The sequence below is a fragment of the Pongo abelii genome, chromosome 19, assembly GCF_028885655.2.
Source record: "Pongo abelii isolate AG06213 chromosome 19, NHGRI_mPonAbe1-v2.0_pri, whole genome shotgun sequence".
In the NCBI taxonomy this organism is placed as follows: domain Eukaryota; kingdom Metazoa; phylum Chordata; class Mammalia; order Primates; family Hominidae; genus Pongo; species Pongo abelii.
Window position 1 is genome coordinate 49,108,176 of NC_072004.2, and position 13,312 is coordinate 49,121,487.

The following is a 13,312-nucleotide window of genomic DNA, read 5'->3' on the forward strand; positions in this document are numbered from 1 at the left end:
ATGAACTCATCAAACGGCTGCTGACTAAATTTTATTAACTATTTGTTACGCACCTATTATTTTCAATAAAGGCTTCAGCTGTGTAGAAATAAAACAGGCAAACTGACTTTATTCTAAAATTTGACATACAGAGAATTCCCAGGCATCTCTGCCGTCCAACACTGATGATCGTAACTAGATTCAACTACCTATTCAGACCTCTAGTTGTTTCCACATTATCATTCATTTGTCCACTCATGAGATAAACGAAGCTACTTTCACCAAAAACCCTCCCTCATGACTCGTGATAGGTAATACAGCAGAGGGGGCCTCACTGTAAAGCAATTTACATAAAAGTTATAAAAGCTCTTTGTTATCTGTCATGAGTAGGAAATGGGCTATTCTAGCAAATCAAACATCCTGGATAGCATAACGATTCTATTAGAGGGACTACCAATTTATAAGGAATTTCAATGTGCATAATTTCACTCTAAAAATTAAAAAAAGAAAAGCGGGTCAGGCACGGTGGCTCACGCCTGTAATCCCAACACTTTGAGAGGCCGAGGTAGGCAGATCACTTGAGGTCAGTAGTTTGAGACCAGCATGGCCAACATGGTGAAACCCCATCCCTACAAAAAATACAGAAATCGGCTGGACATGGTGGCACATGTCTGTAGTCCCAGCTACTTGGGAGGCTGAGGCAGGAGAACTGCTTGAACCCAGGAGGCAGAGGCTGCAGTGAGCCGAGATCACACCACTGCACCTAGGTGAGAGAGCAAGACTCTGTCTCAAAAAAAAAAAAAAGAAAGAAAAGGGAAGAAAAGTGAACCCCAATTTTCAAAGTTCCATGGGGCCTGATGTACAGGAGATAATGCCCCCCCCACCCTGAAAAAGAGTATCAATGCAATAAAACAGTGGTTCCCAAACTTGACTGCACATCAAAAGCACTTGGGAAGCCAGGCACGGTGGCTCAATGGCTCAAGTCTGTAATCCCAGCACTTTGGGAGGTCGAGGCAGGTGGATCACCTGAGGTCAGGAGTTTGAGACCAGCCTGGCCAACAGGGTGAAACCCTGCCTGTGCTAAAAACACAAAAATTAGCCAGGTGCGGTGGCGCGTGCCTGTAATCCCAGCTACTTGGGAGACAGAGGCAGGAGAATTGCTTGAACCCGGGAGGCGGAGGTTGCAGTGAGCCGAGATCATGCCACGCACTCTAGCCTGGGTGACAGAGACTCCAACTCAAAAAAATAAATAAATAAAAAGCACTTGGGGAGCTTTTTGAAAATAAAGATGCAAGGGAGATTTTTTAAAGCTAGCTTCCCGCAGGATGCAGTGGCTCACACCTGTAATCCCAACATTTTGGGAGGCCAAGGCGGGCAGATCACCTGAGGTCAGGAGTTTAAGACCAGCCTGGTCAACATAGTAAAACCCCGTCTCTACTAAAAATACAAAAATTAGCCGGGTGTGGTGACACACATCTGTGGTCCCAGCTACTTGGGTGGCTGAGGCAGGCGCATCACTTGAACCTGGGAGGCGGAGGTTACAGTGAGCCGAGATCACATCACTGCACTCCAGCCTGGATGACAGAGCTGAGACTGTCTCAAAAATAAATAAATAGGCTGGGTGCGGTGGCTCACACCTATAATCCCAGCACTTTGGGAGGCTGAGGCGGGCGGATCACATGAGGTCAGGAGTTCAAGATCAGCCTGGCCAATGTGGTAAAACCCCGTCTCTACTAAAAATGCAAAGATTAGCTGGGTGTGGTGGTGGGTGCCTGTAATCCCAGCTACTTGGGAGGCTGAGGTAGGAGAATTGCTTGAGACAGAGGTTGCAGTGAACCAAGATCCCGCCACTGCACTCCAGCCTGGGTGACAGAGCAAGACTCCGTCTCAAAATAAAATGAAATAAAATAAAAATAAATAACAAAAATAAAAGGTAGCGTCTACATGGTATGGCCTCATAGTAGTAATAATAAATTATAAAATTGAAAAAATAAAAGGTAGTTCCCTGGTCATCACTTACCCACTCAATCAAAATCTCCAGGAAGTGGGGCTAGGAAATCTGCATTTTTAAAGAATATCTCGGTCAGTGACTCAGCAGCAAATCACCAGGTACCTCATCTTTCAAGGAGTGGCTGGCTTTTGGAACTCCTTACAATAAAACACGCTCAAAAGGCTAAAGCTGCACTGAACACAATGTGACCTGTCACTGATGATTCAGGAGACTTCAGGATCTCCCATTACCACTAGGTTATCATTTACTACCAGTCACTAGTCACTGTACTAACAAAACCAGTAAGGTAAAGTTAATAAAGACTTTCTATTAGTAGAGAGCAGGAAAAAACAGCTTTTGTTTTATTATCAGATTCAAAAAGCTGGTTTTACTCCAGAGGAAATGCAGTTTTTCGTTGTTGCTGTTTTTGAGATGGAGTTTCGCTCTTGTTGCCCAGGCTGTAGCACAGTGGTGCGATCTCGGCTCACTGCAACCTCCGTCTCCCGGGTTCAAGTGATACTCCTGCCTCAGTCTCTCAAGTAGCTGCAATTACAGGCATGCACCACCATGCGCGGCTAATTTTGTGTTTTCAGTAGAAACAGGGTTGCACCATATTGGTCAGGCTGGTCTCTAACTCCTGATCTCAGGTGATCACCCGCCTCTGCCTCCCAAAGTGCTGGGATTACAGGAGTGAGCCACCGCACCCAGCCAAGATGCAGATTTTATGCTTTAAAAAGGAAACTGTTTAAGAACATGCAGGACTCTTTTAACCAACTGCTTAGCTTCACTTCAGAATGTTAACAGGCCCAAATACATTAAAAATGTGGAATATTCACCCTGCATAAGAAAAGTAAAGGAGGAACTTCATGACAGTCTTAATGAAGAGAAAGGATAATGGGTTTAAACTAAGACTGGCATAAAAGGATTAGCTATGACCGCTGTCCTGATGGCAGCTGTTAAATCTTGGAAACAGGGAGGGCAGAGGTCTTTAAATACATGAGGCCAAATCCTACCTATCTGAGATGGCTTTTATGTGAGATATAATAGGATATCCTACTAACAGCCAAATTAGTTTTACTATTTTAAAACTGCTTAACTAATATAAAGTCACAAAATAAGAAGTTAATCAGATATTTCCTTACTAAAGAACCGGGAGTCTGTTTGTATATGAAAAGATTGTCTTTAGGCTGGGCACAGTGGCTCACACCCATAATCCCAGCACTTTGGGAGGCCGAGGCCAGAGGATCACTTGAGCTCAAGGCGTTTGAGACCAGCCTGGGCAACATGGCAAAACCCTGTCTCCACCCAAAACACAAAAATTAGCTGGGTGTAGTGACGCACATCTGTGGTCCCAGGTACTTGGGAGGCTGAGGTAAGAGGATTGCATGAGCCCAGGAGGCAAGGTTGCATTGAGCTGAGATCATTCCATGGCACTCCAGCATGGCTGACAAGAGTGAAACCCCCATCTCAATTAAAAAAAAAAAAAAAAAAAGACTATCTTTACAATTGCCAAAATCTTTCTTACACAAACACCAAATAACCATTACCAATAACCAGAAGTGAAAAAAAAATAACCATTAATCATCATTAAACCAGTAACCATTACCAAACAACAATGAAGCAGCTCCTCGCTTGAGAGTTCACCAATAGCAATTTAACCTATGTGTTCTCATTAAACTCTAATACCTTAATTCTGTTATTGTATTAACAAGTTATGAGAGTCTAAGGTATAGAGGTTAAATCTTTCCTCCAAAAACATAAACACTATAACTAGTACAAGTTTGGTATAAAAGTCTCTATCCTTAAAACAATGGCAGTATTAAAGGTTCTATGACAAGAATAAAAAATCAAGGTGGAATTAGTCCCCCTAACAACTTCTTAGGTTTACAGAGGTGTTCTCAGAAAGTCTTAGGCATGACGCTCATAAAGATGGGTGTGACTGTATTTAAATAACAATGCACATGTAATTAAAAAAGAAATTGTGCCCTTTTTTGTTATTGTTGCTGTTTGTTTTGTCTTCTTAAACGCTGGTCACTAAAAACGCCTTTTCCACAACCCTTAAGAGGTGTTCCCGCCTGGAGCGGTGGCTCACATCTGTAACCTCAGAACTTGGGGAAGCCGAGGCAGGAGGATCGCTTGAGCCCAGTTCATGACCAACAACATGGCAAAACCTCATCTCTACAGAAAATAGAAAAACTAGCTGGGTGTGGTCGCACATGCCTGAGGTCCCAGCTACTCAGGAGGCTGAGAAGGGAGAGTCACCTAAGCCTAGGAGGTCAAGGCTGCAGTAAGCCATGATTATGCCACTGCACGCCAGTCTGAGTGACAGAGTGAGACTCTGTCTCCAAAAAAAAAAAGGTGTTCCTATTAGATGGTACCAAGCAGAGTTATGTCAACTGGCTTGGTCGTGAGAGAAGGTTTGAAAGAAATTGATTTTTAAGGTTTCTGAGAAGAGCTTTTTTTTTTTGTGCATGTTATTTTGGCAGCTGGTTAAACTGGTCGATTTAAATATTTACAACCCTTGATCCCGATGTAAACAAGATATTACAACTGTCTACCTGATCCGTATGAAAGTTTTTAACGGGCTGGTCTTTGTAATTAGATGGGCATTAAAATGAGTGTGTCCTAGATTACATGAACATTTTCTTCAGACACAATCAAGATATTAGCCCTGCCACACCAATCTGCAATTGTTATGAAAATATACCCAAATATTTTCAAACTTAAGAATACCTCTAAATAAACTGTAACTTCTGAATTGTACTCTAAAATTCAGAATTAGGAAATATACAATAAAAGTTCAGAAACCTTTGCCATCATCTACTTCCTTGAATGTGAAAGAGAATGTAATCAGAGAAAAGGATAAAGAAGTTGTCAAACCTGAAATTCCCTGAACAGAAAGGAGCTGTCACAGCTAGGCTGCAGCCCTAGAACTCTGTACACAAATTCAGCCCAGTACCTTGTCCCCTGCCTACTCCCATTCCTAGAAGAATGGTATAATAAATGGGCAACCCGGCCCACATTTCAGTAAATTGAACTGTCACGGGGAAAATAAGGCACCCCAAACAGTTGCAGCGACAGTGGTAACAGGAAGTCTCTCTGTCCTCCAAACCAATAATCAAAGGGATACATAAGCAACTTACTGCTTTCTTAGAAGGCCACATGCACCCCGGGATGTTTGCTCATCACGTCACTCTGGCCTTTAACCAGGGAGCAAAGTGACAGTTGTGGGTAAAACCCTATTTCCAAGCTAACAATTATCCTTCCTTATGGTAGACTGGGGGGTGCACGGTACACTCTTGATTACACAAGCAGTTTTTTTTCCCCCTAGAACAAATGACAGACCAACAAAAAGGAGAAAATATGCTGTTGTTTATCTCTTCTGCCAGCCTGAACTCAAGCTCTGGGCAGACGTGCCAGCGGAGACTCTGGCTCCCCTGGTTCGCCAGACTTCCCCATGTCTGGTCAACTGTCTCCTGGGCAGCCGGCTGAAGAGAGGCCCCATTTCCCTCTCGGTCTTGACCGCTGCCGCACAGTGGCGACCTCACACACATCGCGAACAGAGGACAACTCCCAAGCGAGGCAACAGTGGACCCTGCGGGGAGAACCGCATTCCCAAACTTCTCCATCAAACCTCCAAACTCCAAACCTCCCTCCTCCAGCCGCCTCCGTCTAAGACAGAGGTAGGGACGGGCTGGTTCCTTTAAAGGGGTAAGCAGGCCGCCGCGGACCTGCCTCAGTTTCCTCTGACGTACAAAGAGGTATCTTTTCCCCACAAGCCAACTAGACCTGCCGGTCTGCAGGGCGCTTGGGGATAATCGAGGACGCACGTCTCCTGTTACTGCCCCCACAGGTGAAACGCTTTCTTTGAGGGGACTTTTCAAAGGACAGGTGTGGGCTGCCCTGAAGGCGGGGACTTCCAGCCAGCAAAGGGCTTTCCCCCCACCTCTGTAGGGCAGGGAGAGTCCCAGGCCGCGCCCCACACAGAGGAAGGGCCCCCAGACCACAGCCTGACGGCCCCCGACCGTACCCCTTCCCGTCCTTCCCCAGGCCGGGCGCCCAGCGGCCCCCAGCGCCGCCGCCGCCGCCTCCTCACCTGCTGCCGCCGCCCGCCCGGCCGGCACCTAGGAGCGGAGGCGAGGGGAGGGGCCGGATCCCGGCCGCGGACGCCTCAGGCAGGGAGGCTGCGGACTCCGCCGCGGCGGCGTCTCTGGGGCTGAGGGGCACCCGGGGGCGGTCGCGACATCCTCACTGGCGGCCCCAGGAAGTCGGCCCCCCCAACCCATCCCCAGCCGGCCCGGCCCGGCCGCTCCCGCCCTCCGCGCGGCCCCGCCCCTGACTCGGCCCCGCCCCCTCTCGGGAGCGCGCCTCCGCTCCCGCCGCGCCCGAGCCACCATAGAGAAGAGCGAGGCGCCCGGCGGCCTCGAGCGCGGCCTCCGCTCGCGCCCCCTGGCGGAGCTGAGGCTCCCGGAGGCGGGGCCGGGCTGGCCTGAGCCGTGGGACCGTAGGAGGCGTTGTTTCCCCAAAGTCATGGTGTCGGCCGCTGCTGGTTACCTTGGTCACAAGACTCTGCGGGAGGCGCCCAAGGGTCCAGGTCCAAGTTTCAGCTGGGTCAAGACCCGGCTTGGTGACCTTGAGCGAGTCCCTCAACACCTCTGAACGCATGTCATAAAACTTTGAAAGGTGCCTTTCATGTCTCATTGACTCTCGTCAGTGCTATGAGCAGGCGATGGTTTCCCCCGCTTCATGATTGCAGAAACCCAGCTCCACTAGGGGTTACGAGCTTATTCAGCGTCCCACAACTGGGAGGTTTTAGAAGCCGGGTCTGTGGGACCTAAATACCCATGCTTGTCCCACTCACTCTAGCACCGCCCAGTCTAAACCCCTAGGACTACCTACTTCCCCTCAGGAAGGTCAGGAAGCTGCTGAGGAAGGCTGTGGTAGAATGAGAATGACTCAGCAAGGATCCATCCCTGCCTTTCACCCATGCACCTTTCAGCAAGGTACGTAACCTTTACGAACTCTGGTTTTCTCATCCCAGAAACGCAGCTTGGCGTAAGGATTTAGTGAGCGCATGCATGTAACTGTGGTTAGTAAACCGCCAAGCAGCCGGGCGGCCCAGGGGATGGTTAGCCAGCGTGGGCTACGATGCCTAGTCATGAACATAATATTAAGTTCTAATCCTTCTTTTAAATGGTGTCTAGTGACACAGTTTTCTTAGGCTTTAGGTTCTATTGAGAACTCCCAGTTTTTCTGAGCAATTTGTATTTTCAAACAAGGAATATCGTAAGGAAAATAAGATCATGAGCCAGGCGTGGTGGCTCATGCCTGTAATCCCAGCACTTTGGGAGGCTGAGGTGGGTGGATCACTTGAGGCCAGGAGTTCGAGACCAGCCTGGCCAACATGGTGAAACCCCATCTCTACTAAAAATACAAAAAATTAGCCAGGAATGGTGGCGGGTGCCGGTAATCCCAGCTACTCGGAAGGCAGAGGTTGCAGTGAGCCAAGGTCGCGCCATTGCACTCCAGCCTAGGCAACAAGGGCGAGACGACGTCTCAAAAATAATAATAATAAGATCACGTACACATATCAGACTCTGTCACTTTACAAGTATTATTTTCAATCCTCACAACCCAGCAAACTGAGTACTATTATTCCCATGTTATCAATGAGGATCTACATATTAAATAATTTACCCAAAACCACATGGTTAGAAAAAGGTGGAGCTGGAATGTATTGCTTTTTTTTCTTTCAACCAGAAGTGTCTTGAATACACGGAGCTGCAATTTATTTATTTATTTATTTATTTTGAGATAGGGTCTCACTGTCACCCAGGCTGGAATGCAGTGGCGTGATCTCCGCTCACTGCAACCTCCGCCTCCCAGGTTCAAAGGATCCTCCCACCCTATAGCTGGGTCTACAGTCACTCGCTACCACGCTGGGCTAATTTCTTTATTCGTTTGCCTGTTTTTGGTAAAGACAGAGTTTCACCATGTTGGCCAGGCTGGTCTCAAACTCCTAACCTCAAGCGATCTACCGCCTCTGCCTCCCAAAGTGCTGGGATTACAGGGATGAGCCACTGCGCCCCAAAAAGCTGGAATTTAAAACGGATTTTTTCAATCACCTGGAATGCATGGAAAGACTGACCTGCTAAAGGCCTCCCACATCCGAATTAAATGTACCCATCGTTTTCCTTCCTGGCTATTTTTGTAACTTTCCCTGATGCAATTCTGTCTGGTTTGCTTTTCTCTAAGTCTTCATTTCCAGCCCTACCCTCCAAAGGCATTTATGGTCTCCTCCTTTCCCTCTAATTCCTTTTCCCTAGATATGCCAGGACCTTGTCCATCCTCTCAATTCTGAAACAGGTTCCTAGCTGTGATGAAGGCACAGCATTTTCCACCACATCACTCTTTCTCTTGATAGAAATCATAGCTATAGAAAGTAATAGGTCCAGGCCAGGCGCGGTGGCTCATGCCTGTCATCCCAGCACTTTGGGAGACCTGATCACTTGAGGTCAGGAGTTTGAGACCAGCCTGGCCAATGTAGTGAAACCCCATCTCTACTAAAAATAACAAAAATTAGCCAGGCGTGGTGGCATACGCCTATAATCCCAGCTACTCGGGAGGCTGAGGCAGGGGAATCACTTGAACTTGGGAGGTGGAGGTTGCAGTGAACTGAGATCGTGCCACTGCACTCCAGCCTGGGTGACAGAGCAAGGCTCCATCTCAAAACAAAAAACAAACAAACAGAAAAAAAGTTAATAGGTCCAGAACAAGGGTGGGGTGAGACCTGGGGATGTCTTTTTGTAAACTTAGTTTACAACCTGAAGGTTCAGTTCTGAAAGGCGGTGCACTTAATCCACTGATTGGATCCAATAATTGAAGTTTGGATTCATGACATCCTGTGGAAATCATTTTTTTCTGGGCCCTCTGGTCCATATTACAAGCAAATCATTGGAATGCTGCTAAATAATGTGCATATCACTGCAGCACAGAGGCCTCCGAGCTGTTTATCCACGCTCCTCCTTTCTCCACCTTAGGCATTACCACCATCACTATTTTTCATCTTTATCATGCCCTTCCACAGAGGCATTCAATAATGTATCCATTATGCAAGCAATCTGAAATCCTTTTCAGCCAGCAATAGTATTTAGTAGTGATAAAACACGAATTTGTCTACCAAGTGACATATTTATAGGAGCTGTTTACTTAGACATATTTTTATTATTTCTACTCATTTGCTAAGTACTTTCCAATGCATATTTATGAAGCACCGGCCTTTCCCCAAACAGTTGTGAAAAAATAAATCATATTATTTCTTTTATTAGTAGCAGCATGGCTTGGAAGTCCTAGTGCCCTGATTTTAGTTACTTCTGGCAAGAGCTGGAAGAATTAATAGTGACTGACCACCTATTATGTGCCAGACTCTCTGTGAAAGGCACTTTACATAAATTATCTGTTTAATTCCCCTGAGACATATATTTTACCAACAAAGAAAATGTAATTCCCCTGCAACATACACTTTACCAGTAGGACAGAGACATTACCTTGTCTAAGTAACTCGGCCAGAAAGGGACTAGCAGGGTTTTGAACTTAGATATTTTTCCTGATTCCAAAATCCCAAATCACCATTCCATTTCACCAGCACCCCCTACTGGCTTCTCTGGATCTAATAGCTTCTGTAAAATATAAAGGGTTTTTTGTTTTGTTTTGTTTTGTTTTTTTAATGAGAGAGGATGTGTAGGTTACTGAGAATGGAACAGTTAGAGATAAACATACACAGTGTGCTAACCCTAATTTTTCTATGGGAGGTTACTCTTCAAGGGATTTACTCCCTAAGAAATCAATGGAAGGATGTTTCCCAAAGAGAAGGGCCAGTACTAGTGCTGGATCCATTCCTGGAGACAGAACTGGCCACATTGTTTGCAAGAAACAGTGCAAAATATGGGACGCTTGTTTAAAAATTAAGAATTGCAAGATGGCAACAGCAGAGCATTAAACTAAGTGCAGAGCCCTGCTAAGCATGGGGCCCTGTGTGACTGCACTGGTCATACCACCATGTAGCTGGGCCTGCCTGGATAGAAGAAAGCTATCATCAGTACCCCCCCCATGCATCATAAGCTTATTCATAATATGAGATTGAGTGCCTATGTCATGCCTGGAAAACTATTCAGTGTTTTACATAAGCTACATGATCCTAAAACAACTCTATGAAACAGATATTATTTTTCCCATTTCACAGTGGATGAAACTAAGGCTTAAAGAGACTGCTATTCATCCAGTGTTATATGGCAAGTAAATGTCAAAGCTAGGACCAAGTTAGTTGAGATATAAAAAATCCTGTTCCTTGACTTTGTATCTTTGTCAGCATAGGCCCATTGTTTTCCTACAAAACTCAAACTTAAGCTGCGGCTATTATACCAAAAACTATAAAGAGGCCAAGGAAGAGCAGAGATTCAAGGGCTACTCAAAAAGTCAAACGTGCAGCAGCTGAAGCGCAGCCATACAGCTCCAGGGCATGAGGACCTGGCAGAGAGAACTCCATCATTCATGGCAAATGTCATTGGCCAGTACACAGACTCCTCCAAGACTGAAGGGAAACCCAGTGAGGTCTTTGATAAAGAGCAGCTACATGGAACCTAAGGCATCTAACTCAGTAAAATATTGTAAATAGTCCACTAAAGTTAGGAACAAGACAAGGATGATTGTTATTGTTGCTTCTATTCTGTGTAGTACTAAAAGTCAGTTTAGCCAGTGCAATAGGACAAGAAAAAATGATAGAAAGCATTCAGGATCACTTTGGATTAATAACATACCTAACTCTAATTTAAGGTCTATGCATCGCAGAGCCTTCTCCAATGCCAAACCCCAACACACAGAATTAGACAGTTTAAACCTTACCCACTGCTTGCTTCAGCAGCACATACACTAAAATTGGAACAATACAAAGAAGATTAGCATGGCCCCTGAAATAAATTACAAAATAAATAAATCCTGCCCAGACAACTGCATGGCAGAACACAGCAAAAACCTAGTAGGATATGCATCTAAATCCCTTATCTCCCCCTACTTCACATCTCAGGGATGCATAGGCCCTGTTTTGTCTTGTTTTTTTTGAGATGGAGTCTTGTTCCGTCACCCAGACTGGAGTGCAGTAGCGTGATCTCGGCTCACTGCAACTTCCGCCACCCGGGTTCAAGCGATTCTCCTGCCTCAGCCTTGAGTAGCTGGAACTACAGGCACCCGCCACCACGCCCAGCTAATTTTTGTATTTTTAGTAGAAATGGGGTTTCGCCATGTTGGCCAAGCTGGTCTCAAACTCCTGATTTCAAATGATCCACCCACTTCAGCCTCCCAGAGTGCTGAGATGACAGGCGTGAGCCACCACGCTCAGCCGGTCCTGTTGTTTTTTATTCAGCTTTATTTCCCCCTGAACCTCCAGTTCTCTTTAATACTAATGATATCTGCCTTCTCCAAGTTTTTATCATTCTTTTGTAACTTCCCTGGGGGAAATCAGAAAGAGCTGAGAAAGTAGATCTCTGATCCCGCTTTTTATGGTGAGCTAAGCTGAAAAGAGGTTCGGATGTGCAGCCCTTGCTGCTATCAGGGCAAAGTATGAAAAAATTTTGTGGAAACACTTACATATTTACAGCAGAAGGCAGCGTGCAGATGGGAAGAAATGGGTTTGGTATCAGGCAGACATGTGTCTGGATTCCCGTGCTGCCACTTATTAGCTTTATGTCCTTAACCTCACTAAGCGCCTGTAATCCAGGCACTTTGGGAGGCAGAGGCAAGTGAATCACCTGAAGTCAGAAGTTTGAGACCAGTCTGGCCAACATGGTGAAACCCCATCTCTACTAAAAATACAAAAAGAGCCGGGGATGGGGGTGCATGCTTGTAATCCCAGCTACTCGGGAGGCTGAGGCAGGAGAATTGCTTGAACCCAGGAAGCAGAGGTTGCAGTGAACCAAGATCGTGCCACTGCACTCCAGCCTAGGTGACGGAGACTCCGTCTCAAACAAACAAAAGCTAAATTTGGCCTGAGGGCTAGTCACAGTGGGTCATGCCTATAATCCCAGCACTTTGGGAGGCCGAGGCAGGCAGATCATCTGAGGTCAGGAGATCGAGACCAGCCATGGCCAACATGGTGAAACCCCATCTCTACTAAAAATACAAAAAAGGTTGAGCATGGTGGCACGTGCCTGTAATCCCAGCTACTCAGGAGGCTGAGGCAGGAGAATCACTTGAACCCAGGAGGCAGAGGTGCAGTGAGCTGAGATCATGCCACTGCACTCCAGCCTGGGCAACAGAGCAAGACTCCATCTCAAAAAGAAAAAAAAATTGACCTGAGGAGGCTTTACTTGGGCCCTTAACAAACTGCATGCAGCCTTAGTATGCAAACTAACTGAAAATCTAACTTAGGAGTATACTTTTGTAACAGATTGCTGAGGCTCAGCCAATCACATCATCAGCTTCAGTGGGTTCCAGGCAGCCAACTATTCAAACCATTTTCAAATAAGGCAAAGGCAGAGCTGTAACCAATTAGTTGTCTTTGTATCTCATTTCTGTTTTCTGACCATAAATGCTTTCAGACTATGTTGCAGCTCTGGAATTCTCTGAACCTGTCCTGGTTCTGAGGGCAGCCCAATTCTAGAATTGCAAATAAAAGTCAATTACAATCTGCAAAACTATATTTGCTTTAATTTTGTCTTTTAACACCTTGTTTTCTTAATTTTTATTATTTTATTTTATAGAGATAGGGTCTTGCTATGTTGCCCAGGCTGGTCTGGAACTCCTGGCCTCAAGCGATCCTCCTACTTTGGCTTCCCAAAGTACTGGGATTACAGGCAGGAGCCACAGTTCCTGGCATGTTAACACCTTGTTCTTTAAAGGACACACAGGAGGTGATCCTTCTGCCTGTAGATATTGTCATGTCTGGATTGATGCTCAAAATGGCTGCAGCCAAGCTTTCATAAGGGGAACAAGCTTGAAGACAAAACCAACATAAAAGAACAGAGCAGAAGGATGCAAAGGCCCTATGCCATTTGACAATAAGCCACTAAATTAACGAACCTCAGGCTTCCTGGTATCAGAGATAATAAGTGTCCCTGCCAGGCATGGTGGCTCATGACTGTAATCCCTAGCACTTTGGGAGGTCAAGGAGGGTAGATCGCCTGAGCCCAGGAGTTCAAGACCAGCCTGGGCAACGCAGAGAGACCCTGTCTCTACAAAAAATACAAAACTTAGATAGGTGTGGTGGCATACACCTGTAGTCCCAGCTACTTGGGAGACTGAGGTGGAAGGATCACTTGAGCCTGGGAGGTAGAGGGTACGGTGAGCCGT

General features: G+C 46.1%; 1 protein-coding gene and 1 pseudogene across 1 annotated transcript in view; one reads left to right on the forward strand and one right to left on the reverse strand.

The window, feature by feature from the left end:
* Positions 1–6,268, reverse strand: part of RFFL (ring finger and FYVE like domain containing E3 ubiquitin protein ligase) — a 79,317-nt gene extending 73,049 nt beyond the window's left edge. Inside the window, exon 1 of the mRNA XM_054536664.1 lies at positions 6,066–6,268. The gene's annotated coding sequence lies outside the window, so the exon portion shown is untranslated. The remainder of the gene's footprint in view (positions 1–6,065) is intronic.
* A 4,609-nt stretch (positions 6,269–10,877) lies between these two features.
* Positions 10,878–10,975, forward strand: LOC112129761 (U6 spliceosomal RNA; annotated as a pseudogene).
* Positions 10,976–13,312: the final 2,337 nt, after the last annotated feature.